This window comes from Uloborus diversus, chromosome 3, assembly GCF_026930045.1.
Source record: "Uloborus diversus isolate 005 chromosome 3, Udiv.v.3.1, whole genome shotgun sequence".
NCBI classification, from domain to species: domain Eukaryota; kingdom Metazoa; phylum Arthropoda; class Arachnida; order Araneae; family Uloboridae; genus Uloborus; species Uloborus diversus.
The window spans coordinates 209,949,090-209,963,888 of NC_072733.1; the positions used below are offsets into that span (position 1 = coordinate 209,949,090).

General features: G+C 32.2%; 1 long non-coding RNA gene across 1 annotated transcript in view; it reads right to left on the reverse strand.

Annotated features, from left to right (window-relative positions):
- Window positions 1–11,711, reverse strand: part of LOC129219412 (uncharacterized) — a 52,691-nt gene extending 40,980 nt beyond the window's left edge. The window contains exon 1 of the long non-coding RNA XR_008580412.1: window positions 11,595–11,711. This is a non-coding gene — a long non-coding RNA (uncharacterized LOC129219412). The remainder of the gene's footprint in view (window positions 1–11,594) is intronic.
- Window positions 11,712–14,799: the final 3,088 nt, after the last annotated feature.

Below are 14,799 nucleotides of genomic sequence, written 5' to 3' on the forward strand. Positions count from 1 at the left end.
TCCGGTTTAAACTAACCCTAAAATTCTCGATCTTTTGCAAGAAATAAACCACAGAAAAGTATTTATTTAAACTTTTAAAATATTCTGATTTTTTTCTTCTTGTAAAAGTAGATCATAAACCATGCAGAACATTTAATTTTAAGAGGATATCTTGCATGTAAACAAACTAAAGTTGGAAATATGATTGATGAGTTGAGACTCAAAATCCTAAATGAGGTTTTTCAAGTAGATAATGGAGGTTTTGACAAGTGAACTGTATGTACAAATATTTCACTTTTTGGTTCATTCTTTACAATTGACATGAGTCATAGTGCTATGAAAATCTCGCAAAACTACTGATAAATAACAATAATTAAAGAAAATATACCACTGGACCGAATCTGTCAGTGTTTGGGAATCAATCAATGATCTCTGAAAGATATCTGAAGCCAGATGTAACTAATCATTCATCCACTTTGATGGAATAGCAGTTACGCTAGCTACAAGATCTAGTGCAATACGAGGAAAAATTTAAACATGCATTTTGACGGATTAGGAGAATAAAATAGGTTGCCTTTGTGAAGTACTGTAGTACACAAGTACGTTCTTACTTTATTTGATTAATTTTTTACGCTTTTAGATTCGAAAGTTTATGTTGGACGAATTTATTGTTTATAATTCAACGCTATAATTTTTTTCTCTTCCTTTTGTTCACTTATATATTTTACAAAATTCCTTAAGTTTTAAACATTTATCGGAGGAAAAGCCTTTATGGAACAGATCGAATATACTTTGAAATAACGAATTTGGTGTCGTTTTCATTATAACTAGCTAATTTCTTTTCACACGAAAGAGGCTAGCTTTGTAGAAAAAAACAGTTTTAAGTTTTCCAAAGTCATATTGGAAAGAGTTTGCATTTTAATGCAATCGAGAGAGAAAAATGGCTAATGTTGGAAAACCAATGTTGCCGTGAATGATGAGGAGGCTCATTTAGTTCTTAACGAACATCTTGTTGTTTTGACTTTCTAATCACGGATTTTGTCTCCGGTTTTAGAAAATGTTGATAAATATTTATATAAATCGGTAAAAACATTTATTAACCTCTTTTAATTAAGGGTCAATAAATTTTATTATATGTAATATTATTGTTTATATGTATTTCTTTATTATTTGGCAAAACTAAGTAGGGGAGACCGGGGCAAGATGACGAGCCGGGCAAGATGATGAAAGCCTTATTTTTTTCCGTTTTCTCTTAGTTAGAGTTTCTGATTTCAATGCATTGCCTAAGGCGCTACAATTTGAGAAAACAAAAAGGAAATGCAGAAAACTGAGCTCAAATATTCTTACAAGAACACTCATCAAAGAAATGTCAGAACAGGGAGCAAAGCGGATAGGAAAAAAAGGATTATTTAAAAAAAACAGGGAAAATAAGCTCGTAAAGCTAAAAATTGAGTAAAAAAAACTCAAACTAAGTTCCTTTAGGTTCAAGTCTGTTCAATGCATTCCAAGCAATTCAGTTGCATCAACTTCAAAGAATGGTCTTATAAGATCCCCGCTTGTAAAGAGGAATATTGTGACCCTATAACAGAAGAATAGATCCAGTGCTGTAAAAGTCAAGAGTGGTGGCATGAGGAATGTTCCAATTATGAAAATGGCATTTTTATTTGTGTCTATTGTTAGTTACACAACTTAACACTTCAACATTACGCTCCAATGCGTTACGCTTAATTTTATACTTTGTAAGATGTAAAAACACAGTTATCATTTTTAAAACTAGGTAACATATTCAAAACATAAAATGTGTTCAACCTTTTTCAACGTTGTCATCTTGTCCCAAGGTCAAAGTCATCTTGCCCCAGTACTGGGGCAAAATGACGATTTGTTAAGGTTACGAAAAAATAAAAATATCCTTCGTTGTTTTTATTTGAAAAATTAAATGGTAATATATTTAATACCACAAAAGACTACTCTAACAGCTCATGTGAAATTATTTTTACTATCCCTAAAAATAAATTAATAAACAACAAAAATTGTTAACATAGTCATCTTGCCAGGGTCTCCCCTACTTTTTAAAGTTTTACAATGGCAATCATATAGTTAGTTGGAATAAAGCTTCGATAATAATAACTTACTCTTTTCATATTTATAGTTTGCAGTTTACTCTGCTAAGTAGCTACTTAACATTAATATGTTATTTAAAGCCATCAGGTTATGTAAAATTTATCAATTTTTGCAGGTGTTTTTAAATTTGTAGAAAAAGGGAAAGGTTATCTTATTTATGAGACGTTAAGTCGTAAGACAAAGTGCAAGTTTGGCAGTTTGCACCTAAGTGCTTTGAAGTAATTTTGTACCAGATTTCCTTAAAATGGGTCGAATTATCTTAGCCCTACGAGAACTGTAGGCATAGAAGCATTTATTGGTTGTAAAAGTTGCTGAAATTTTTCGTAAACAACCAAAAGAATGAAAATCACTTTTATAAAGTTTTAGAATATTTTTTTCCGGCATCAGCCTAAAATCGTATTGCTATGATTTTGCTTAAAAAATACTGGCACAGTGATCGTCTAGAAACGCTAGCTCTGTGTCCCATTCGTTCGTGAAAAGGTGTGAAATTCTGCAGGCTTTAAATCTCGACAGACTCTTGACTTCACAGTATGCAATCGTTCCATCCACCCCCTCCGCGTGAAAGTGCTCATTAGAGAAGTAGTAATTTTACGTGGAAAATATTTACGCAATCTTACACGGTAGGATATCGCGTTTTCAATTCCATAAAAAAAAAGGTGGAAAAACCACGTATGCAATTGAGAAAACTTTTTTAACCTTTATTTCCACATATTTCTCTGGAAGAAACATTTTGAATCTATGACGTATAGAAAATATGAATCCCAAAGAGCCGATATATTTTTTTCAATATTGAAATATTTTAATTTCAAATTTTATCCACTTAACATTTGAAAAGCCGTTATCACAATGAAACCTTCTTTTAGAACAACTTTGACTCAACTAGCATCTTGTTTATATAAATTCTAGCAACTTTCTCTAAAACGGTCGGGGTTTTGACTTTTAACGTGTTCTGGTTGCGAGATATTGTCTAGAACTTAGCCGAAAAGCGAATAAAGTCATAGTTTTAAATTTCACGCTAAATGATGATAAAATTAATTTTCTTCATTTACGCACTTAACTTGACTCTGGAGCCATGTGGATACTATTACAATAATTCAGAAGAGTTATCTGAGAGATACATCGATTTTAAAGTTCGTCTATGAAGTATACTAAGGATATTTCGATTCATTTAACGAAAAAAATGTTTATTATCTAATAAATGTTTTATTTGAAAAATATTTTTTATAATCTAATGGAAAATATTCCACTAAAAATATTTTTATCACTGTATTTAAAGGCACAAATTTATTGCCAAACATGAAAAGTAAATTTAAGTTAGAAGTTCTATTATGAAAGACATTGCTGTCTCTGTCCGTACTGTAATTTTGAAAATCAATTTCCGATTTGTTTATTTTGAGAAACGCAAGATGTTTTTGGCGCTTCGTCCCAAATTCCGCTCTCCATTGCTTATTATGTATCTAACTTTAATTTAGAAACAGGTTATTTCATGCATTCGTAACCATGTCAGTATCAATTTGAGAATTTCTGAGGTTTTTTTTTAATTCAAAAATTCATTGAACTGAATCTGAGGCATCTAAAAATAAGAAAAAAAAATCAAATTTTTATTGCGCACTATTGTAGATGGAGCTTTTCCGAACAGCTTCAGGATACGTACATCAATACAACGTAATGTACGTTTCGTGTGTACAAAAGTTTTCTTTTGTTGTATGAAATGTTTCATTCAAAGATAACTCTTCAAACTAAAACTTTTCTCTACTTTCGATTTGAATGGAACCAGGAACACGGTAAATTTCCCGCAATGATTTTTTTTTTTTCAAATTCTAAAAGTTAATTTTTTCAAATAAATAAATGTATAAATACATAAACTGAAATGAATTTTAAAATTCTTTTAAAATTCTTTATTATTATTATTATTATTATTATTATTTTATGTGCTCGATTTTGAGCCTGTAAATCACCAAAATGTGAGCTCAAATATTTATGCAAAGACTCGTTCGGGTAAATAAGATAAGAAAATAAAATAATTCAACGACGGCTTTGCAAAAAAAGGAACATTCTCATTTGTGACGTCAGGCGACGGCACTCCTCGATTCAGATGACAGGTTCTTTAAAACTGTTTTAAATTGAAAACTATTTAACGCATTTGCTTCCTGTAGTATTTTTTGTTTTGTTTTATTTTGTTTGTCTCTTTCTTTTAATGTTTCGCTTGAAGATTACGTGGTTCCAATGCCAGTTTGTGATCAATGATTGCAATCTCGTTTTCTAGTATCGTCATTGTTGCAAGAAATACGTGAAATATTCTTTAAGCGTCCACGTAGTTAATGTTTCCATTTTTGTCAAATACAAATGACGATGTTTTTATGGAAATGACTGACTGAAAAGGCGTGAGTAGAGAGTGCAATAAAATAATAAAAGGTTTTAACAAAACTAGTTTTAATGAAATTATAGGATAAACGTACCAAATATGGGATGCCTTTTGTATTTATCACTTGCAGCTAACATAATTAAGAATAAAATAATAATATTGAATGGAGGTATAAGGAAATTCAAGATTCTTTGATTCGGATCATTTGAGTTTTAAATTTAAACCAACAATTTCAACTATAAATTTTATTTATTTACTTTTCGAAAATCGGGAAGAACTCTACTTACGCGGGATGGCTCCTATTATGTGGTCGGTTTCTGTGCTCTCTACGCATTCTCTATCAATTCTTAAGGTCAACTTTCAACTTTCTGGGCAGACCCCGCAGTGGGAGGGGGGGGCACGTCCTTAAAGGCCCAACGGCCCAAGAAATTGAAAAAAATAATAATAAAATTAGCACCAAGACTTTAACGTTGCAAAAATGCACCGCTAACCTCTGGGGTAAAGCCCTACAGATTTTGTTGCAGGGGTCCCAAAATTTAAAGGTCTGGGCCTGTTTCTGGGTTGATATTCTACACGCATTTTTGGAATCGTTTCCATGTTTGCTAATCTTAGTATCAACAGGCAATTTAAAGAGATTGAATATAATATTACTGTTTCCTACTTTTTTTTTTCAATGTTATTCAGAATTTTCGCGCACATTTCGTATAGTATGGGTATTTTGGATAGTTTCACGTATAAAATAAAGTTCTTCTTCAACATGTTAACTCAAATACTCAGAAAAAGGTTTCCATTACTGAAGAAACGCGTTTTCAAATATTAATAATGCATTTTTCCCATTTGATTTAAGAATCATAAAAGAACAATGTTATGATTTACACTCGCTTAGTTTTTACAGGTGCTGAAAATTAGCTTATCTATTTATGCATTTTGAAGCAGAATTTTTGTATTGTACTATAACTACTGTATCGTTTTTTCAAAACTGAAACCTGAAGATGAAAGTTTTTGGAAGTGGTTTCGTATTTCTTGCTTTCAGCACAGTTTTCTTAACTCTTGAATTTTCTTTGAATTTCATTCTGCATTTCTGACAATTACTTCGTAATTTTAATGTTGTATTTTTGCATTAAAACATCATAAGTTATAACTAATTGTATATAATTAATTACAAATATTGATTGTATTTAAGTAAAATATGTATTCATTCATTGGGGGTAATATTGTAAAGTTTACGCAATTCAAAATAGTAATGTAATATTTTACGAAATATGCGAGAAAAACTGTTTTATACACACCAATGCATAACTATTTTCATAAGCACGTTCTAAAAATTCTATAATTATTTTGTTTTTCATAAAAGATGTGTCATAGCAGGCCGAGTTTTCAGAACTCCTCTCTATCAATAACTACAATCCTGAAAGCGATGAGTTCAATCTGGTTTGTTACAGTGTTTCAAAGACGTCATTTCAGCTGCCGAAACTGATCCAGATTTTCTTGATTCGCCTGATCTATCAATGAGTGACTATTTTCTGTTCCGAAACTGAAAACTGCAATAAAAAGAGCCTTTTACGATGATGTACCAGCTATTGAAGCAGATACAACACCGGTGCTAAATAACTTTCTCAAAAGCAATTTCTAAAATGCTATGGATAAATTGGTTGTCCATTCAAAACGTTGTATTGAGTTTAATGGATACTGTTTTGAATAAATGTTATTAAGTAGCTTCTAGGTTTTTGGACATTTGCATGATATACAGGATGAGTCTTGGCAAAACTCTTGGACAAAACTTTAAGGGATGTTATAGTGGATTATAAGAAGCAAGAATCACAGGGATAATATGGTCGCAAACGCAATGCTGAAACACTACATGCACACCAAGCCAGAAACTGATGGATGCAAAACAGGTTACGAATTTATTACACAAAGACGATTTTACACAACCTTTTAGTTTTTAAGAAAGGTTTAAGGCGGTTGTTGAAATTTGCGGCCTGCAGCTGAAATGCGTCGCAATATCAAAGCACTCACTGTCTCAATAACGAGCGGTTTTGACTAACTTTTATCGATTGTTGCGCATTTGTTGCGACGCGTGTATTAGAGTTACTTTTAGCAACTGCTCTGAACCTTTCTTAAAAACTAAAATGGGGTGCGTCTTTTTGTGATAAATTTGTGACCTGCTTAGCATCCATCAGTGCATAAAGTGTGTGCATGTTGTGCGTCAGTATTGCTTTTGCGATCACATCTTCCTGCATGATTCTTGCTTCTTATCACCCCCTCTAAAGCCTCTTAACGTTTTGCCCAACAGATGAGACTCACCCTGTATATTAAAGGTGTCTTAAAATGTTGCAACAATCTTTCAGAAGAGATAAATAGCATCTAACGATAATTGCAGAGGAACCCATATCCGGAAACGTTAGAGGGAAGTGGTAGCAGAGATGAAGGAAGATACAAGCCACTAGTACCAGTAAATATTTATAGAACACAGCTAATAAAAATGACGTACTAGATGAATATGCAGTTTGTAGTGTCATAGCAGATGCTTGAAGTTTCTACAAGCTGATGCGATGGATATGCGACACCGCCAATGGTCGAAGTCATTGAATTTCCTTGATTGTACAAGTCTAATAATGATAACGTTATTAACTCCACTTCTCCATGCACCATGCAGTTCACCATTTGTACTTATTATGTTCAGTGTAAATGCTTTTTATTGAACACTCTCTTGTGTTCTTTCAGATCTTCAACCTCCACTGCCATTTTCCTTGGATTCTTCCAGATGTTCCAGTTTAATCTAAGAAAATTTTTCTACCTTTATATAGGAGATCAATAAGACCCCATTTTTGGAGTATGCTGTGCAGTTTTGGTCGCCTTATCTGAGGAAAGATATTTGTGCATTGGAAAGGGTTCAAAGAAGGGTAACTAGACTAGTAAGGGCACTTTCAGATTTAGATTATGATACCAGACTTAATAGGCTTAATATGTATAACCTGGAGCAAAGGAGGATCAGAGGGGACATGATTCAGTTGTTTAAATTTATCAAAATGAATGATGTTAATGGATTAATTTTTTGCACCGACAGCAGGACGAGGGGTCATTGTTTTAAGCTATTCAAATCTCAGGATAACCTGGAAATAAGGAAATACTACTATTTTAGTAGGGTTATGTGGGCACTTGGAACAGCTTACCGGAAGAGGTGGTAATGAACCAGGGGGTGGATAGCTTTAAGAGGGCGATTGATCTTCATTGGGGACTAATAAATTGACTAGAACCAGCATAGCTGGGCCAAGAGCCAGAGCCTGTTGCCGGTCGTCACATTTGTATTTGTATTTTTATTTGTAAGTTACTAAACAATGATGGTTCCTATAGTTGTTACCTAACTTTCCTACGAATTTGCATTTTAAAGCACCCTGTATGGGTATATCATGAGAACTTGTGTGTGTGTGTGTGAGTCAAATATTTAACGAAGAAAGACATGAAAAGTTAAAAAACACTATATCGTCTAACTGAAACTTTCAGCCTGACATTGTTGGATAAATATTTTTGCTTTGTATTGCATTTTGAAAAATGTTTTCCTCTTAAATTCATTAACATTCCTGGAATTATCTTGGAATCTTTCTGAAGAATTCAGAAATCTCCCCGGTTAAAGCCAGTCGTGCGGATCCTGTGTGTACTCTGGAACTTTCAGAGAAAACTTAAGTACAATTGAAATTGGTTAATACGAAATGTCAAAAATCCACGAATTTGTTCGTATTAGCCGTTATTCGTAACAACCGCTAATGAGTGATGCTGTGAAAAAACGAAGGAATGCTTACCTACATTAAAAAAAAAAAACAATACTACAATACACACATTGTAATCTAACTATTAGTATATTCAGAAAAAAAAAATCACATATTTCCTTTTAATGAATGATTTTAACAAATATTGGAAAGGAAAAATAATAGTCGACAATTGCAGAATAGGTTGTAATCCACATTGAGAAAGGGACAGTTTTATCTCCGAGTAAACTGAAATATTTACAGGCAAACAAATGCACGGGCTTTATTTTTATGTAAAATATTTAATATTTTCTTCTCTTTGCACAATTGGATTTCAAGTACCTAAGAAAATAATGAATATCTTCTAAAAAAAAAAGGAAAGAAAATTACACTATTCAATTTCGAGTATTTTAAGTAAAAAGGTCAGAAATTTTTGTTCGTCTTAGCTGAAACTTTCAATTTAATGTACGTATTATGCGTGAAATCTTTAATGTAATTAGATAGCAAACCAAACTTAACGAGCGTTCGTTTTAGCCGTGATTTCGTATTAAACGTGATCGTATTAAGAGAGTTCAACTGTATGTTTATTTTAATAGCTTGGCACCTTCCGGATTTAACAAGAGAACAGGGCCCAAGCTAAGACATAATTACAAGTAAGTATCAAAAATCTAACTCGCCTGCCATTCTTGCAAAGCTATGGAATCCAGAGACGTATTAGCTCTCATTGGAAGCTAGTACGGGTCGTGATCGAACTGAAACCGATACTTTTAATAAATATGTTCAGTTGATCTTTAAACTGGAAGCTAAAATTTTTTTTCAAAACAGAGGAGAAGTCTGCTTTCGTGAAACTCGTAGCAATTCAGGAAATTTTTTAAAGATACTTGATTTTCACCGGAAGTGTATGAAAACCTGTGAAATCTCGAAATATTCCACGGAAATAATCAGTGACTTTTCGGATTTTTTTTAGTTTAATTGGGGTGCGCCGATGTTCTTGGTGGGATAGGCATTCCCTGTTATATGATTGGATGATGGCTGAAAGTCGATTTTTCTCAGTAACAGAAACTAAACGATAATTTTACTTTGAAAACGTAAAGTTATATAGAAACATGAACTGTTATTGAATTCTGCTTACACATCCATGTATTTAGATTTGCATTAAGTTTTTATGCACAAGAACTTTTTTTTTTTTTTAACCTAAGCATTTCCCTTTTCGAAAGATTTAATCTACTTTGTATCATATAAAATAGAAAAGAGTGATACGAAGAAAAATATATAAAATAATTTCGTCGTTTTAATTGAAGCAAAAGAAACTTTAATAATTTAGTGAAAGGTTCTACCAATAATGAAATGAAAAAAATGAAAAGAAAGTTTCTTCGTCGAAACAAAATCATTCGACGATGTTCTTGATCTGTCGAACAAAAGTACTTCCACAAATTGCTCAGAGCAATCGAAGCATCTTCCCTAAAACTCTATATTTTATTTTACATTTCTATTTTTAGCAGTCTTTTTACATAAGTTTGCAACATCGCCTAGAAAAATGTTAAACACTGCCGGTGATGTTCTTTTTTTCTTTTTTTTATTTGCGTGCACAATAAAACAAGAAGCCGAAATAAATGATTACCAAATGCTTAACAGAAGTGCCCCACTAACCCTTTAAGGGGGTCGGGGGGGGGGGGACACAAAAATCCTCAAAATTTGCAATTTTTTTTTTAATTTGAAAAATTGCTCCGTTTTTTTCTGCTTAAGAGGACGTTTGAATCTTGTTTCTATCTTAAATAGAACGAAAGTTATAGTTATTTTTGTTGCGTGCATCTAACGAATGTGTACATAACTTTAAAACTTTAAACGCGTTTTTCTCCATGATGCAATTTTTCCCGATTTCTTGCATTCAAACTCTTATAAGTCAGGAACCGATAGAGATAAAGTAATGAAACTTGGAGCATATCTTTTTCAAGCAATTTACTTTAATTTTTATTTTTAATTTGAAAAAAACGTTTACTGCAAAAATTATGATTTTTTTAAAAAAAAGTATCTTCGAATTTTTCGAAATTTTTCTTCAAACATTTTTTATTTTTTATTGAATCAATATTTTTAAAATCGCCGAATGAAAATTAAAGCTTAGATATTTGTGCATACTTTTTTGAAAAAAAATTGAAAATTGACCAACAATATTTTGAGTTATAGCAATTTAAAGCAACCCCATTTTTTTGAAAAAAACTAATTAAATTCAAATAAAAAAATAATTTTTTTTCATATTTATGTTATGATTTTGCTTATTAAATAAATGATGAATCAGTTCAAAAAATTTCAAAACTCTAAAGTACATAATAAAATTTTTTTCAAAATGTGTCCCGGACCCCCTTAAGCACCGCTATGGGACATATGTGTCCTCTAAGTTCAAGTCAGTTTTATAAGTGACATCGAATACAAATAATTCAAAAACTATACTTTTTTCATGTAATTGAGACATAATATTAATATTAACAAAAAAGAGTTATTGTTTAAAAATCTTGTCTTTGAACAAACTGCAAGCTTTAATATTCAATTTCAAAGGTTGTATTACACAAGGGGTTTAAAAAAAAAATAAAAAAGAACTCTCCTCTTAGGACGAAGAAAGGGGGTAACCAAATAAGAACAACACCAATAGTCGGGGGGGGGGGGTTGCGTTGAAAGCTGCTCCAACCTTGATATTTAAGACTGAGCATCCCAGTGCATAATTTGCAAATACTTTTCCTACAGTTTGCTTCGGGACTTTTTATTGGATCTTTTCCCCCATCTTTTTTAAGATTGCAGTGCTGGAGCTATGAAAAGTGCTTCATTTTAAAGGCTATCCAAGCAGACAGTTAAGAGAAGCTTCAAGAGCAAAAAATCCATCACAGTGGGCTGTTACCATGCGCCAATTTTGAAATCTCCAGTGAAAGTTAGCCTTTTTACATGGAAGATTGATTTCAAACATGTTCGTTGAAGAGTGACCAAATAGCAGATTTATAAATGTGAATACAATTTAATCAATACCAAACGGTAAATACGCTTGGGGCCTTGGTGCAACAGTAACAAATTTAGAGTTAAATAAATAGCTCTCCTCCATCCCCCAGTATACATATAGCACTGAGCGGGGCTTGACACAGATGCCTAAAACTCGGCAGTAATTGGCATACAGTATTGAAATGAATGAAATAGTTCGCTCCAAATAAAATCTTTGCCACTCAAATCTGTCTCAGAAATGTTTCAATTAAAAACAAAAAACGAGCATACAGTTTGCTCAAAACTTAAATACTGAAATCGAAAGTGAAAACCAAATATGCAGAAGACTTAAAAATGGCAGATGTTCTGAGAGCAATTTGGTTGTCCAAAAGTAAAAATGGTATGAAAGAGCTTACCTCATGACGTCTTTTCGGCAGGTCCCTTTGGCTCGTCCAAAAGCCACTGTAATCCTTTGACGCAATTTCTTCCCACGTTTCGGGAGATGAAAGCCCGTCTCATCCCACACGCGGCCGGCCCGATTCTGGTTGCATTCGTTCGGCGAGCAACAGGTTTCTTCCCCCAGATGACAGCCTTGAAAGGCAGCGTTTTTCGTCTAATCTTGATCACAACGACGCCAAAACAAAACACGAATTTACCCACTTCCCGACTTTCTTTCTACTTTCGAAAGAATTCTCTATGTGCGACTTACGCGAATTTATTTATAGCATACCTGTGAAAGGCATACCTGTGGCATTATTTTCAGTTTTTTTTTATATACTAAAACAGCACCTTCAAAAAATGTGCACTAGGACAAAAATGACACTAGCTGATTAAGGGATTGGTTTTATTGCTCTAAAACCGAACACTTTTCGCTCGCTACTCCTCTGGTAGTTCATATATGAAAATATTTCGTTGAATATTGTTACCCGATTTTTTCTTTTTCTTTTTTTTTTCCAATCTTGACAAAAATAATTATTTCACATTTTACTGAGCAAAAAGTAATTTCTGTGGCTGTTTTTAAAAGGAAGAATAAATAATATTACTATTGGCATAAAAGAACCCTGTTTTTTCGACAACTTTTATCAAGGAAAAATATATTTATGGGGACATTTATATTTGAGAAATATTAATTTCAGCATTTATATCATATATCATATATATATATATATATGAATATCAGCAAAAATAAATAAAAAATAATCCTAAAATATAGTTGAAAATTTTGATTGAAGAGAAATTATTTATTTGATTTGCATGTATTTTATTTCTTCAAAAATTACTTCAAAAATGATTCAGGGAAATGACTATTTGAACTCTCACTCCCACATTCCCCATTAAAAAAAAAACTGTTCTGAATGCTGTAAAATCAATAAATAACTCCGCTGGAAACAATACAGTTTATATTCAGTATCTAGTAAAAAACATGCTATAGTTTATCGGAGCTAAATTGAAGGTTTAGATATAGTTTTTAACTATAGTTTTAAAGAAAAATGCATTTGGGAAAATCAAATCTGTTTTCGAAGTTTTGGAGCTTTCACTTTGCCTTTGCTGCCTGAAATTTGCTCACCAACACTTAATTTAAGCCTAATAAAGAAAAGTTGTTAGAAGAAAAAATATAGAATGGAAAATCTAAGCTTATAATCATCAAGCTCTTTCTTACTGAAAATAAATTATTATTAAAAATAATATATATATATATATATATGTATATATATATATATATATAATAATAAATTATAATTAAAAATATAATTAAAAAATTGCCTATACTCTTACATGTTTTAACAAAATATAGAAAAATGCAACGAGAAAAGTTGAAAACATTGAACAACTAATAAGATACGTAAGTTTTTGATTTTGTTCAGTTAATAAACTTCTTCATAAAATTGAATACTCACTATAGCAGAGAAAACATTAACTTCATGTTTTGGAAACTAAGCAATAAATTCACATTTCTGTTGTACATGTTAAACTTAAAAAGTCTATTAAATCTCAAAATTAGCTAGGAAATGACACAAAAATGTATCTAATGTACATATTTTAATAGTTAAGCAAACTATTAAAAGCTTTAGTTGAGGCTATTGCACACTTTTCTTCTAAGCTTTTTCTTTCACTTTCTATTTAAACACAGTGATTGACTTGGACTTTAAAAGAAATTAGTTAAATAATTGCCCAGGCTTGTTTTGTGGAAGATCTTTTAATTTCCTTTTTAGACTTTATATACTTAAGTCAAAATGGGCTGATACCACTCTATAAGGTATTTCTCCGGAATTAGTTGAATCTGGACACAATTGTAATTTTTCCTCTTAATAATCCGAATTATTTCCTACTCTTACTTTCAGGTTCTTTTTATCCCCAGATCTGCAAATAAACGGGTATAATAGTAACTAACCTCTTTGTTTTAAAGAATTACAAACCTTACTTAACATAATTTAGTTATGAAATGTGGTCCGGGGCTGCTTGAACGCTGGGTTCAAGTAGCCCCATTTTAAGGCAACCAGTGCACTTTTACTAACTTATATTAGTTACTGTGTTAATTATATAGCTATAACCTTGAAACACTGTTGTTTTATTAAGAAATAGAATGCAAACATAAAACTATCTTTACCTTGATGATAGGTAAAGATGTCTTTACCTTGATGATAGTATCATGGAAACATCTGATAATATCAGATGTTTCCATGAACTTAAATGTGAAAGTTTTCAGAAACTAAAAACAACTTGCAATCAGAACCTCAATCAGAAAAAAGGCGGGAATAGCAAAAACTTTGTTTCATGCTCCAGCCACTACTTAGTACTGCTGCCTGTCCCGGAGAAAGATTTTTAAGTCTATACATTGAGTTTTATAGGGCCAAGACGAATTTTAAACACTTTTTTTCTCTCATGGGTTCAAGTATCCCTTGTAGGCTCAAGTAGCCCCACTTTACGGTATGTTTTTTAATTTTGTATTTCTTGAATTTTTACATGCTTTTAGATCTCGTATCTACTTGAAAATGTGTATGTATGCTATAATCAAGGCATAGTTTAAACCGTTACAAAAATATTTCATGAATCCGCTTTAACTTAAATTTTCAATTTTTGCCATTTGGTTAAAAACGTGACAGTCGCAGGACTGGCCGACCGAAGCAATGCTTTTATAGAATAACATTAGCTGATCTACAGGTAGTTATCAAAATAATGGAAACACTTGGAAGAAAAAGTTCGGAATCTGCCGTAAATGTTCTGTTTATAAAGAAGTCCTTCTAACTATAATCACTCACACTGGTGAACTCAGATCGTGGTTGAGTTCTGTGGTCACTTTTGCTGCTGTTGTTCACTTTTTAGACACTACAATCCACATCAACACCCGTCGGTTTCTTTTACTGAGCTTCTCTTTCCTTCCACTGTTTTGCTTTGCCAAGCTTGTCTTACCGCGATGTGTGTATGCTAGCATGACTTTGGATACTGTTCCTCTAGAAACGCCAAAAACTTGAGATGTTTCAGTTACATTTGCTCCAGCTAGATGCGCTCCAACAATTTGGTCTCTTTAAAAATTTGAGAGGTCCGACATTTCACGCGCTTGAAAAAAAATCCAAGACTTCCAGAACTTCCGTTAAACTACCATATACTACAAGATCATAT